At 42.0% G+C, this 13,173-nt stretch overlaps 1 long non-coding RNA gene across 2 annotated transcripts in view; it reads right to left on the bottom strand.

The window, feature by feature from the left end:
* Positions 1 to 13,173, bottom strand: part of LOC124085293 (uncharacterized) — an 84,835-nt gene that overhangs the window by 17,910 nt on the left and 53,752 nt on the right. For both annotated transcript variants that reach the window (XR_009225826.1, XR_006849396.2), the window contains one exon: positions 10,236 to 10,736. This is a non-coding gene — a long non-coding RNA (uncharacterized LOC124085293). The remainder of the gene's footprint in view (positions 1 to 10,235; positions 10,737 to 13,173) is intronic.

The raw sequence follows: 13,173 nt of genomic DNA, 5'->3' as shown, positions 1-13,173 counted from the left end.
TGAAAGTGAGTGCCTTTTGAGCACCTGGCAGCTCTCCAGTTGCCAGGTGGGCACAGGGGAGACAAAGATTAACAGGATGTGGTCCCCGTCCTCAAGGTCCCTCTCCACAAAACCTTCATGAAGTGCTCTGAACAAAGGTCGACAGAGGGCTGCCCAGGGAGAAGTGAGTGGGCTCTGGCACAGTGGCCAGGTGAGTCTGGACAAGGAAAAACACCACAGAGCATACCCAAGCTGCGTTTTAACTGTGCAGAAGATCCAATCAGGCAGGGAAGACCCTTGTGGGAGAGCAGAGGCCCAGAGGGCAGAAGAGCATAAAGCCTCAGGGAGCTGAGAGTCACCCGGCTGGCTGGTGAAGTGGCTCTCTGTGCTGTTATATACCAGGATCACATGGGGATTTATAAAAAGTATAGATGTGTGGGCTCTCCTCCTTCCTCCAGCTTCTCCAGGATTCAAATGAACGTCCAGAGGTGAAGCCCACCAAGGCCAAATAGAACAGAGCAGGTGACTGCAAGTGAGGCAGAAAGTACGTCTGTGAAGGGGACTGAGGCCAGTAAGGTTCTGGGCTTTCAGCTTACACCAAAAAAAAAAAGTATCCATGGTTTGAAGGCCCAGAAGCAAGGTGAGAGTGAGCAGAAGAGCAGCGAAGAGGGGACAGAGAGTGACTTCCATGGGGAGAAGAAACAGGGAGTGCGGCCTGAGAAGAAGCAGCTGCCACATCTGCAGGAGAGGCGGGCTGCCTCCATCACTTCCAGACCAGCTGCCTAGTGCTCAGGAGTAAGAATTTCAGAAGTTGAGAAATCTGAAGTTGATGAAGGCAGAACTGAATTGCCATTCCAGAATAACAGACTCATAAATATAAAACTTTACAAATGATCTGGAAAGTGCACTAAGAAATGAATCAGCAATTATAATTGGCAAAACTATATGTACTGAAAATTTCTTGTGGCTTCTTGTCCAACAGCATGCAAATAACACCAAAATTTGTAGCACACACCTTAGAGAGGCAAAAGGCATCCACATTATTCCTATCTTTTTGTCTTAACAAATTTAAAACTAACAAGCAGGAACCCTGAGAGCAATCATGGCTCCAGTCAGGGCGCTAACAAGCACTTACCACGCCTGCCGCCCACACAGCATCAGGCTAGGGCCTCTGCTGCACTGAGAACACAAGAGCTACGAGAAGATGCCAACTTCTAGGATTGTCTGGCTCCTAATTGATCTTGATACATAATGTATTTGGTTAGCAATAGGGCAAAAAGAGCCCCTCCACATTCTCTGCATGGTAAATGAGACCCATTGTCTTGCCCACGCATCACGAGGACGGGCTAGAGGAGCAGGGCCAGCAGGCAGCAAGGTGGAAGCAGAGGCTATTGAGAGAGGGGCAATGACAGCTTCCAGGAGGAACCTGACACCAGGTGACAAGAAACCAAGTGGGAAGCTGAAATTGGATTTGGAAGGTACAGCAAAGAGAAGAGGGTTCTGGCAGGAACTACCCCAGGAAACCTAAGACCCTGCAGGTCAGGCACAAACCTGGGCAACGGAAGCAGTGGGTGTCGAGGCCTACACCCCCAGCAGGCAGGTCCCGTCCACTCGCACGCCAGGGCTCTGTGTACTTCCTATCTGCAGCAAGAAGTGGAACACTGCCACATATTTCCCTACACAGTTCACACTGGCTACATCTTTTCTCCAGATGTGCATCTACTGAAGGAGTAGACAGAAACTTTAGAGAAATCAATTCTGAATTTTTTGATTTTTAAAGAGTTTTGAAACTCTTAGGTTCCTACCTTCTGAACTTGAAAGTGTTTCCCATCACCACACAGTTCACAGAATCAAGGGAGGAGCAGGTGTTCAAGTATGTCTTTGCTCAGCATTGATGTCATTTTTCAGATTATCAATAAATAAAAAGAAAATCAGAATCACTTGAAACACCGAAATATCTAAATTACATGTACCAATGACAAGATAGTTTCCAAAAGCAAATATTTAAAATATTGCCAAAATAGCCAAGAATGATAAACACAAAGCATCTTCTTTTGAATTTTATCAAATTATATGATCAATAGACAGATATTTCTCCACTGTCACTCACATAAGTGTCTGTCTAAAGCTCAAGCCATCATCTTCCAGGTACACACCATGTGCCCAACACGTAAGCACACGGTGGAAGTACACAGGCTTATTCTACCTTCCTCAAAACGCCATAGCATGGATATTATCCCACTTCTCCAGATGAAAAAACTAACACTGACAACGGCTAAGTAATGTCACTGAGAACAAAGGGTGGTAATCTGGGACATACAGGCATAGCAGGTCACGGCATATAAAATGCTACATGGGCTCTGGGGAATGATGAAACACTAGAGGAAACTAAGAGAGGGACCCTTGCCATGAGAAAAATGCACTGGGTAAAGTGCTATTTTTTGTGTGAGGGCACTTCTTAGGCTGCATGGCCATGTAAGGTAGTCAGGTCTCAAGCAAAAGCAACAATTTTACTGTTTTGAAGCCAGAGAGCAGAGGTTGAGCCTGCCATGGCAGCTAGAAAGTGGGTAGAATTCCTGGGAAGAAAGGAAGGCTAGAGCTAGAGACTTTTCTGTGAGCCCCACTATCTGTGATTAGATCCTAACCCTAGAATGACCTCTGACCTATGCATGCATAGGGGAGATGCTAAGGCTCAGAGAAAACATTGGTAACTTGTGGTTTAAAGAGTGAGTACTTAGAACTGCTGACTACTGTAAGGAAACACAAATATGAACTGCTGCCCAAAACAAAGTCAACACTCTTCAGAAGAAAATAATAAAATCCAGAGTTTTTACAAAGCTTCATCAATAAGATACAATAAAAAGCATACACACATAAGTATATCCCAACCCCACAAACAAACAAACCAAAACAAGCATAAGCATAAGGAGAAAGAAGGTAATGTGATTCATATCCAAGAAAAATGTCAGTCAGTAGAAGGAAACCCACAAAAAAACATTCCAGATATTGGAATCTGCAAACTTTAAACTGAATTTAAAGTGACTATTATATACATGCCCAAGGACTAAAAGGAAGAGACAGTCACACTAAATGAAGATCAGGAGTCCCATCAAAGAAATAGAAACTATAAAAAAAAATCCAGTAATGATACAGAAGCTTAGTTGTACTAACCTTCCTACAGACAATAATGAGAGAATATTAACAAACATTAAAAACAGGCATTTGGAAGGAATGGATAACAACCAAAAGGCAGAAACTGGAGGGCAGCCTGCCCTTAAAGAAACTGTAATGGGAGAAATTTGTAAGCAAGGTCCAAATCTGTGTATAAAATCTGCTTCTATCTTTGGCTGTCTGCTAAACCACACACATGGGGCAGATTACAGAGGACCCAGCAGGCAGAAATCAGACAAACTGGGCAGACATTAGCTGATGCTCATCAAAGGGAGACAGTTTGGAATTAATGACCAGTCAAGGTAACTGCCTGCTAAGGCAAAACAACATTAGAGAAACAACACAATCCAGAGCAATTACCACTTATAATGTCCAGTATTCAACCAAAAACTGCTATTCAGGGGTTAACATGAGAAGGTGACCCTTAATACAAGTAGCCAATGGAAATCAACACTTAAGATGACACAGATGTTGCAATTACCAGAAAAAGGCTTTAAAGAAGGTGTTATAAATATATTCAAGGATTAAAAGAAAAACAAGTGTAAAGAAGAACAGATAGGAACTCCCTATATCACACATAGGAACTCCCAATATCACAGCACTATTGAGACTGTAAAGATTCTGGAAAAGATCAAAATGGAAATTTAAAGCTGAAAAGTAAGATAACTGGAAAAAAGAAGGGGAAGAAGAAGAGGAAGAAGAAGGGGAAGAAGGGGAAGGGGGAAGGGGAAGAAGGGGAAGGGGGAAGGGGAAGGGGGAAGGGGGAAGGGGGAAGGGAGAGAAGGGGAAGGGAGAGAAGGGGAAGAAGGGGAAGGGGGGGGAGGAGGAGGAGGAGGGGGAGGAGGAGGAGGAGGGGGAGGAGGAGGAGGAGGGGGAGGAGGAGGGGGAGGAGGAGGAGGAGGAGGAGGAGGAGGAGGAGGACGACGAGGAGGAGGAGGAGGAACAAGAACAAGAACCACCAAAAGGCCTAACAACAAATTGAAGATGACAAAAAAGAGTTATTGAACTTGAGATAAATAAAAATTATCAAATCTGAACATCAGAGAGGAAAATGATTAAAGAAAAACAGAGCCTCAAAGACCTGTGGAACAATATCAAGGGTCAAAACCTCATATAATCTAAATCCTAGACTGAAAGGAGAAAAAGAGAATGGCAAAGAAAAAAGTATTTAAAGGAACAATAGTCAAAAACCTCCTAAATTGTGTGCAGGGTATAAATACACAAATCCAAGAAATTCAATGAACATGAGCAGAATAAACACTCTGCTAAAATCCAAAGGTAAGAGTGAAAAATCTCAAATCCAGCCAAAGAAAAGAAGAATAATTTATATATGAGAGCATAACATGAATAGCAGCTGACTTCCATGAGAAAAAAATGAAGGCCAAAAAACAGCAGAATGACTCTTAACATGCTAAAGGAAGAAAGCAAACCTGCCGACCCATAATTCCATATCCAGCAAAACTATCACCCAAAAAATGATGGCAAAATAAATACACTGTCACTGAGAGATTTCATTGCACGAAAGTACTAAAGGAAGTTCTCCAGGCTGAAAGCAAATGATACCAGATGATAATTCAGATCTAGGAAAAAAAAAAAAAGGAATGACAATCACCAAAAATGGTAAAAATGAGAGTATAAAAGCCATATATTTTTCTCTTTTATTAACTTCTTTCAAAGATATAACTTTAAAAATTATGAAACTATTTTCAGATTCACAATGTAATACAGATGAAAATAATAGGACAAAGCATGAAACCAAGTGAATGTAAATACAACTGCGCTATTGCTGTATTTTTTGAAAATCCTTATCAGGGAAATTAAAATGCAATGCTAAAAAGTATTCAATCAACTTAATGGAAAGAAGAACAAAATTAACAAGGGAACAAAAACTGATGAAAAAGTGGAAATCAAAGAGCAAAATGGCAGAAATAAATCCAAATATAGAAATAATCACATTAAAAATAAATGGACTAAATACTCCTTTTAAAAGGCAGAAGCCCAGCATGTTGGCTCACACCTGGAATCCCAGCTGCTCCGGAGGGTGAGGCAGGAGGATCATAAGTTCAAAGCCAGCCTCAGCAACTTAGTGAGGCCTTAAGGAACTTAGTAAGACCCCATCTCAAAAGGGGCTGGGGAGATGGCTCAGTGGTCAAATATCCCTGTGTTCAATCCATAGTATTAAAAACTAAAAACTGTCAGACTAGATATAAAAGATCCAACTATGTGCCAAAAGCAGAAACACTGTAAATATAAATACATATAGGTTGAGAATAAAAATAAATGTTATAATAAACAGTAAGTATAAGAACAGTGGAGTAGTTATATTAATATCACAAATGAAAGCAATATATAGATTACTGTAAGAAACATTCCTTAATGATAAAAAGAACAATACATTACAAACATGTTTAATGTTTTTATATTTATAATGGGAAAGAAGTTAGGAGTAAAAATGCTTCCTCTTCATGAAGCTAAAAAATACACGCAAACTAAGTAAAGTAGAAGAAGGAAAAATAAATAGCAGATATTTTTCACAAAGAAAAAAAAGTAACAATGAAAACCAATAAGGCCCAACATTAATAAAATTGACAAGCCCATAGCAAGACTGATTAAGAACAAAAAGAGACAATACAAAGTACCAATACCATAAATGCAAGAAGATAACACTATTGATCTTACACTCATTAGAAAATATAAGGAAATATTATGAAAACTTAGATGAAATTAATAAATTCTCTAAAATATCCAACTTACCCATTGACATGACTGAAATAACAAAAATGAAGCCCTATATCTGATTTGAATCTGTTATCAAAAACCATTTCATTAAAAAAAAAAATTCTAGAACCAGGCAGATGAATTTGAACAAATATTTAGGAGGGACAATAACTCCAATCTTAAACAACTTTTTAATCAGAAAACTGAAGAGGAGGGACTACTCCCAACTCATTTTTGAGGCCAGAAAACTCTGATTCCAAAACCTGACAAAGACATAACAAGAAAATTACCTACAACGGCTCTGTTAAATATAGATGTTAATTCTTCAACAATCTATTAGCAAATAATGGAAAGGGAACAACTAGAATTATCCACAGGTATTAACATTCATGAGTGAAAGTTTAATGAGGAAGAGTATACTCACACAGCCTTGAGGAAACTCTCCTGTAAAATTGGGCAAATACTGTCTCTATCTATGAAGTCAACAAAATTAACATCCCAAGTATTAGCAGGTCTTGTGCCTCCTGCCATGACACACTGAGAACATATCATTTCTATGACACTCAGTCAGATGGACAGACTGAATCCATTCATTAAGACACATCAGTCAAATCCGGAGACGTTCTACAAAAGAACCAGCCTGTACATATCAATGTCACAAAATTCAAAGACTCAGTAACTGTTCCAAATTGGTAGAAACCAGACCAGATCAGTGGAGACAACTTGACACAATGAGAGATCCTCCACAAATGGCACCGGGATGTGAACTGCAAATGACAGACATTGATTAGCACAATATCAATGCTAAAATTCCCCAAATTTGATCACTGTGCTGTAGTTGTACAAAAATAATTTCCTTTTAGGACATATACACTGAAGTATTTAGATGTAAAGGGGCACAATGTCTCTAACTTACTCTCGAATACTCAGGAAAAAAAATGTGTGTGCATGTGCACGCCCATGTATATGTGCTTAAAGAGAGAAAATGATAACAAATGGAGTAGAACACGAACTACTAGGGAAGTTGGATAAAAGGTACAGGAGTTTGGGTTATTATTCTTGCAACTTTTCTGAAAAATGTTAAAATAAAACAAATGAAAAGTTGCCCTAAAAAAGTTTTTTAAAAAACACTCTCCCAATCTTGCCCCCAAAATAAAAGGGAGTGGCTGGGCACAGTGGCGCACGCCTGTAATCCCAGTGGCTTGGGAGGTGGAGGCAGGAGGATCGCGAGTTCAAAGCCAGCCTCAGAAGTTTAGCGAGGCACTAAGCACTCAGTGAGACCTTGTTCTCTAAATAAAATACAAAATAGGGCTGGGGATGTGGCTGAGTGGTCAAGTGTCCCTGAGTTCAATCCCTGTAACCCCCCAAAAAATTAAAATAAAAGGGAGTGAAGAGGGAAAGGGAAGGGAGGAAGGAAGGGAGGACCTTCTGTCTCTGAAGTCTGCCACTCTCAATGTATACTCAGCACTGCTGCTTTATAGTAGGAAAAGGTCCTGAGTAGGTAACCCACCCATCACTCTATTTGGAATTTGCAGACAAGCAGGCAAGAGAAAAAAAAAAGAGTAATCAGAGCAGGTAGAAGCAGAAACCAGCTCCATAGCACAAAAAAGGAAAAGGCTTGTGTCTTCTAACTTAGGAGGCACATATTTCTGATCTCACTCAGCAAAGTTGTACAGTTACAGCCACAATAAACAGAGACATTAGGCTTCTGTTTCCAGGGTAACAGGCAACTAAAGAGTTCCCAGTACCTCCTTCCACTCCCCTCTGCCACACCCACATGACCTTATTATCACACAGTATAAAACAAAGCAAGAATCATTAAAAGTCAGCACACTGAGTGACAAGAAATGATTTTTCCAGTGGCCTCGGGAACCACGTATATAAAATGATGATCTGCGTTTAGTTTGTTGGAACCAACTACTCTTTATGGCGTATAACCACAGCATACTCTTTAAATAAATGCACAGATAAAAATGAGCTTAAAAACAGGAATGACGACAAAAAATGAGGAAGCCTTAATGTGAAATGCATTGCGAGAGAGAACAGGCTTCTGACAATTAGTTATAATTTCAGAATGCTAATGGCCTCCCTGCAAGCAAGAGGAATTATAATTGGTCTCTGGTGGCCTGTTTATCCTGTCTAGATATAATTACAAGATACAGCTCTTGCCGCCTTGAACCAATCCATTCATCCAACAACTAACATTTATCCAGGACCGACACTGGGCCTTGCACTGTGCTGTGTGTTGATGGTGCAGAGATACCGGGCCCATGTTTGAGGAGTTCCTTGTCTCAAGGGAGAAACAAACAGAGCTCACAACTCAACTGTCGAGTGACAGAAGACAGATATGTACAAACTCTAAAGTCACTAATGCTGCTTGGGGGGTTGAGAAAGACTACATGAGCAAGAAGCAGATAGGAACCCAGGAATCTATCCTCATCCCAGCAGTTTCCTTAGGAGTGAGAAGCCATTCCTCCGAACAGCACTGTTCTCAGTAGGTATGTATTTTCACCTGCACTGTGGCAGTGTTCACGTGGTTGCAAAGACAGCCCTAGACACAGAGGGCACTGGCCCAGCCCAACTTAATTCTTTTCTTCTCGATCACCCTGCAAACCATCAGCTCCCCAAACCACTTCTAAACAGAAACATGCTGGTGCCACAGTGCTGAAGGTCACTCACAGACCAGCTGAATCAGAACCTGCAAAGCACACACGTGACTTCCTTGAATAATGAAACCCACACTCTACCCACAGTGCCATTTCCCAGCTGACAAGAGGTGAGCTCTGTCTCCACCCCACAGTTCCTGGGGGCCCAAGGGGCATGTTCTCTCTGAGGTTCTGGGGAGGAACTAGACCAAGACTCATGAAGGCCATATAGGACACTCCACAGTCTGTTCCTATAGGAGCTCTGGGGAGAAGCTCAGAAACCCTCTAGAAACACTGTGTGGACAAAGGCATGTGCCTGGCCTAGTAGTGGGTAGGGGGTCCAAGGCCATCTCAGTTCTTGCAGCCACAGCTCAAGATTTAAGCCATGATACCAGCAACTCACTTTGAATGAGAAAGAAAATTTATGTGAACTAATTTGTTCTGCAAGTGATTTGTGGAGAGAGCTTCTGAGAGGCCTGTTATATTTTCCAAATGTTTCAAAGAAGAAAAAAGAAGAAGAAGGATATTGCTGACAACAATGGAGCGTTTGGAAACAAAACAAAATAAATATCATGCAAAAATGCCTTTAGCATTATTTTTCATGGTATTATCAGTCCTTAGGGATAAGATATTTGGTTGTGGATCGTAACCTTGGAAACTCACCTAATCAACTTCCAAATGAAGAAGATCTAGTTGGCAAAGTTCACTGCTCAACTGCCAAATACCCCACTAAATGTTATTATCCAGGTTCATTTTGCACAATAAATTTAATTTCTTGTAGAGAAACTTGAAATTTATAAAAGAACCCTGGAGAATTTGAATTTTAACAATCAATTATTCTTCAGGCTGATTCATCTTATAAACATATGGAAGATGCAAAAAATTAAATTAATTTAAAAATCCAGGCCTTTAACACATAGTTGAAGAAAACTTTTACATAAACGAAGAAAAATTGCCAAATGTTCTAATGACACAATATAATATTTTAGCTCTATGGTGTATAATGATTTTGTATTTTGGAAAAGAAAATAATTCCTTTCTCTAATATCATTCTTTACTTAATAAAAGAATAGTTTAAGAAAAGATAGTTTATCTTAATAAAAGATAGTTTAAGAAAACTATCCTCTTTTATTTACTCATAATTAAGGCTCATGATTTTTAAAATCGTTTATGTACAAATTTTTCCTAAAATGCTGAAATAATCCCAAGCTATGCACTTCTGTACTGCACACAGAAAGGGTCATGCCACACAGCAACCTTTGCACTGGTCAATGGAGGAATGGCAGCTTCAGAAACAAGATGGTCCATGACAACCTCCCCTGGAGCCACAGGCCAGGCTGCAGCCTCTGATTTCAGGTTGGTAAAAGCTCCAATGGCTCATCAACTACTGGTCTGCAAATAAAGGCTCCAGCAAGCAGAAAGTCGTAGAGTCACTTAGCAATGGGCTCAGAACTCTTCCAAACCCAAGGGTACCATTTCATTAACTATTAAAGAGAGAAGATACTAGTAGAGAAATTATTACTTTCATCATATGTCTTTAACTGATATGAACACAAACACTCAACAGCATTTCCCACACTGCTATGAACATCTGTTCACATCTGCATCCTTCACAGTGGCTTTTGTGCTTACCTGTCTACTTGAGTTCTTGCCCTACATCATAAATTAGACACAAATTTTTCCTTAACTATCTCAAGTACCACTGAAAATCATCTCACATACCACATGATGTTCCTGCCTTGCAGAAACAAGCCCCAGGATCCAGGCAGGTCAAAGGCTCTGTCTGTGCACTTGAGCATTTCACCCAGCAGAGGTGCTAGGCCCATGCCTCGGCCACCACATCATTTCCATTTCCAGAGCCTTGCCTTCTTAAATGAGGAGTGCTCAAAGGACCACTGCCTCTGCAGCAGGCTCAGGGTTGACCCATGAGCTTCCTGTGACTGAGGCTGAGTCACTGGCCACCTTGGCTACAGGAATGGTGCTGGCCAGAATGAACACATATGTCCCTTCGAGTCCTGCACACGCCAGCATACAGGACAGGCCCAACGGGTTCTTGCAGTCACTACTTGTCAGGTTCAGCTCACAGCTTCTGCTCTCCTCATCAACACTGTCTGGGGCAGACAGCTCCAGCAGAACTGGACACGCTTTGTTTCCAATATCATGACGGAAAAGTAGATCTTGTTCCAGAAGAATCAAGAACACTTCCTGACTGGATCTGCTAACCTAGAAGAGGGAGAAAAGGCAAAGGTGAAATAGTAGCAGAAGACTAGACTCCCAAGCAGGCCCTCCATCTTTGCCCTGGCTGAGCACTCAATGCTCAGTCTCCTGCACTTTCCCTCCTCCTCCCCAGGGCCCCTCGGCTCAGCTGATGCTACCATTCCACCCTCTCAGTCCAAAGCCCCTTCCTCCCTGAACTCCAATTGGGCCAGGTCCTGGTCTACACCAAAACGAGCCTTGCACTCTCCCTCCATGGCTCTTCCCATGTTTCTGCATGGATATACTGACACTGTACACATATATACAGATCTTGACCCACATGACTCATAACTACCACCTGTCTCCCCCACCACAGAGGGTGAACTCAGAGAGCAGGTACCAAGTCTGTCCTCCAGCATAACCTCTAGACCAGCAGTATTGGGCATGACTTTTTTGTTCTATTAGGAACTGTTGAATAAATGGATGATTTAGTGCATTCTCTCCTCTGCAAACATGGAGCTGGAAAACATGGCACCCTCCTCCTGCTGCTTGGTGAATCCTAGAATACACCCCAGACATGAATGACATCTGGTGCAAAAGAACACCACAGGGAAGGGGTTCAAGAAGACACTGGTGTGGAAAAGAAAGACTCCGTAAACAACAGAAGATGAGGGCAGAGGAGCGTCTGTTCTTTGCCATCAGCATTGAGTGAACAAGTACTGGGACTCGGAGGGATTCGAAAAAGGTAGAGAGTCATTTTTAGAGAAATGAAAGCACACAAAATTGCCATTTACAGAGAAAGTAATAAAACACACAACCATCACCATGATGGGGAGGCAGGAAAATAATATCAGGTCACAGAAGTACGCAGACAGAGTCGCAGATGATCAGTCAACAGCAGGTTATAAGAGGGCAAGCCTGCTGGCCACAGAAGGGAGGTGACACCAGTGCTTCTGACCAGCGAGGAAGGAAAACAAGTGTTTCAAGAAGATCATTCTGACAGCGCTATGCTGAGTGAATTGGAGGTAACGAAAGACTGAAGGTGGAAAGGTCAGGAAGACAGCTATTGCAACAACCAGGTGGGAGGAATGAGGCCCGGGCTGGCTGCCAGCAGGAGAAAGGTGATAGCCCACAATATTACCCACACACGGGTGACAGGACTTGGGGGCGGTGAGAAGTGAACGTCCACAACTCTGCGGTGTCACACTCTGATTAAGGGTCTAGCATGTGTTTGGAGCTGAGAACCGGAGAGAAACACAGAAGCAGAGAGAAACCCGCCCTGCATGTGAATTCTCCCTTGGGTGGGGTGGCAGATGAGACCGTGGAGGGAGCCCTGGTACCATGAGAAAAAGAAGACCAAAGACAATCCCATGAAGAAAACCAATCCTTAGGGATGGGCAGAGGACCAAGGGATGGTGACAGAGACAGGAGCAAGGCAAGTTAGGAAGAGGGGGAGGGGCAAGGCGGGGGCACCCAGGAGCCAAGAGGAGATGCTATGACACTGGTGCCGGCTCTGGGTGTTAAGAGGAATGCTGTGTCCCGCCTGTGCTGGACAGCACACCTATGAAGTCACCCTCCACAAGTGACTTGGCCTGTCTAAGAGTCACTGTCTTCATCTGTAAAAATGGATCATAAGGGGGCTGAAGCTGGGGCTCAGTGGTAGGGCACTTGCCTAGCATGCGTGAGGCACTGGGTTCTATCCTCAGCACCACATACATACAAATAAATAAAATAATGGTCTACCAACAACTAAAAAATAATTTTTTTTATAAAAGTGGATCACAGGGGCTGAGGATGTGGCTCAGCTTGCCTGGCATGAATGAGGTCCTTGGTTCAATCCCAAGCTCTGCAAAAAAAAAAAAAAAAAAGAAAGAAATCAAGAAAAAGAATACAGATGTTCCCAGACCCATGATGTGTTTCTGTCCCAATAAATCCATTGTTAAGTTGAAAATATCTTAAAATCAAAAGTGTATTTAATATACCTAACTTACTAAACATAATAGCCTAGCCTCACCTATTTTAAATGTGCTCTGAATACTTACATTAGCCCAAGTTGGGCAAGTTCATCTAACATAAAGTATATTTTATAAAAGTATTGAATATTCCATGTTATTTACTGAATACTCAGAAAGTGAAAAACAAAATTGAGTATGCTTTCACATCGTTGTAAAGTTCAAAAACCTTACACTATTGTTAAGCCGTGGACTGTCAAGCGTGTAGAACCAATTTCAGGGGGCTGTTGTAGGAATGAAAGGACTTAACAAAGAACTGAGAAGAGGGTCTGGGATATAGGACGCCCACATGCACACGGGTGAGTACTAAAGCTACTCTCACCAGAATCCAAAGGAGGGAGGGTCCCAGGGCAAAGCCCCAGGAGAATCAGGGATGTGTCCATCACCCTTCCATCCCACTGCTGAGGTGTAGCAGCATGAAATGCCTAAACAGGCATCCAGTAAAAGTTTCT

The sequence above is a fragment of the Marmota monax genome, unplaced genomic scaffold, assembly GCF_021218885.2.
Source record: "Marmota monax isolate L192 unplaced genomic scaffold, Marmota_monax_Labrador192_F-V1.1 WCK01_AAM20220418_F8-fsc00014, whole genome shotgun sequence".
Lineage (NCBI taxonomy): Eukaryota > Metazoa > Chordata > Mammalia > Rodentia > Sciuridae > Marmota > Marmota monax.
The sequence above is the reverse complement of the archived record's forward strand: the minus strand, read 5'-3'. Positions and strand labels throughout refer to the sequence as shown.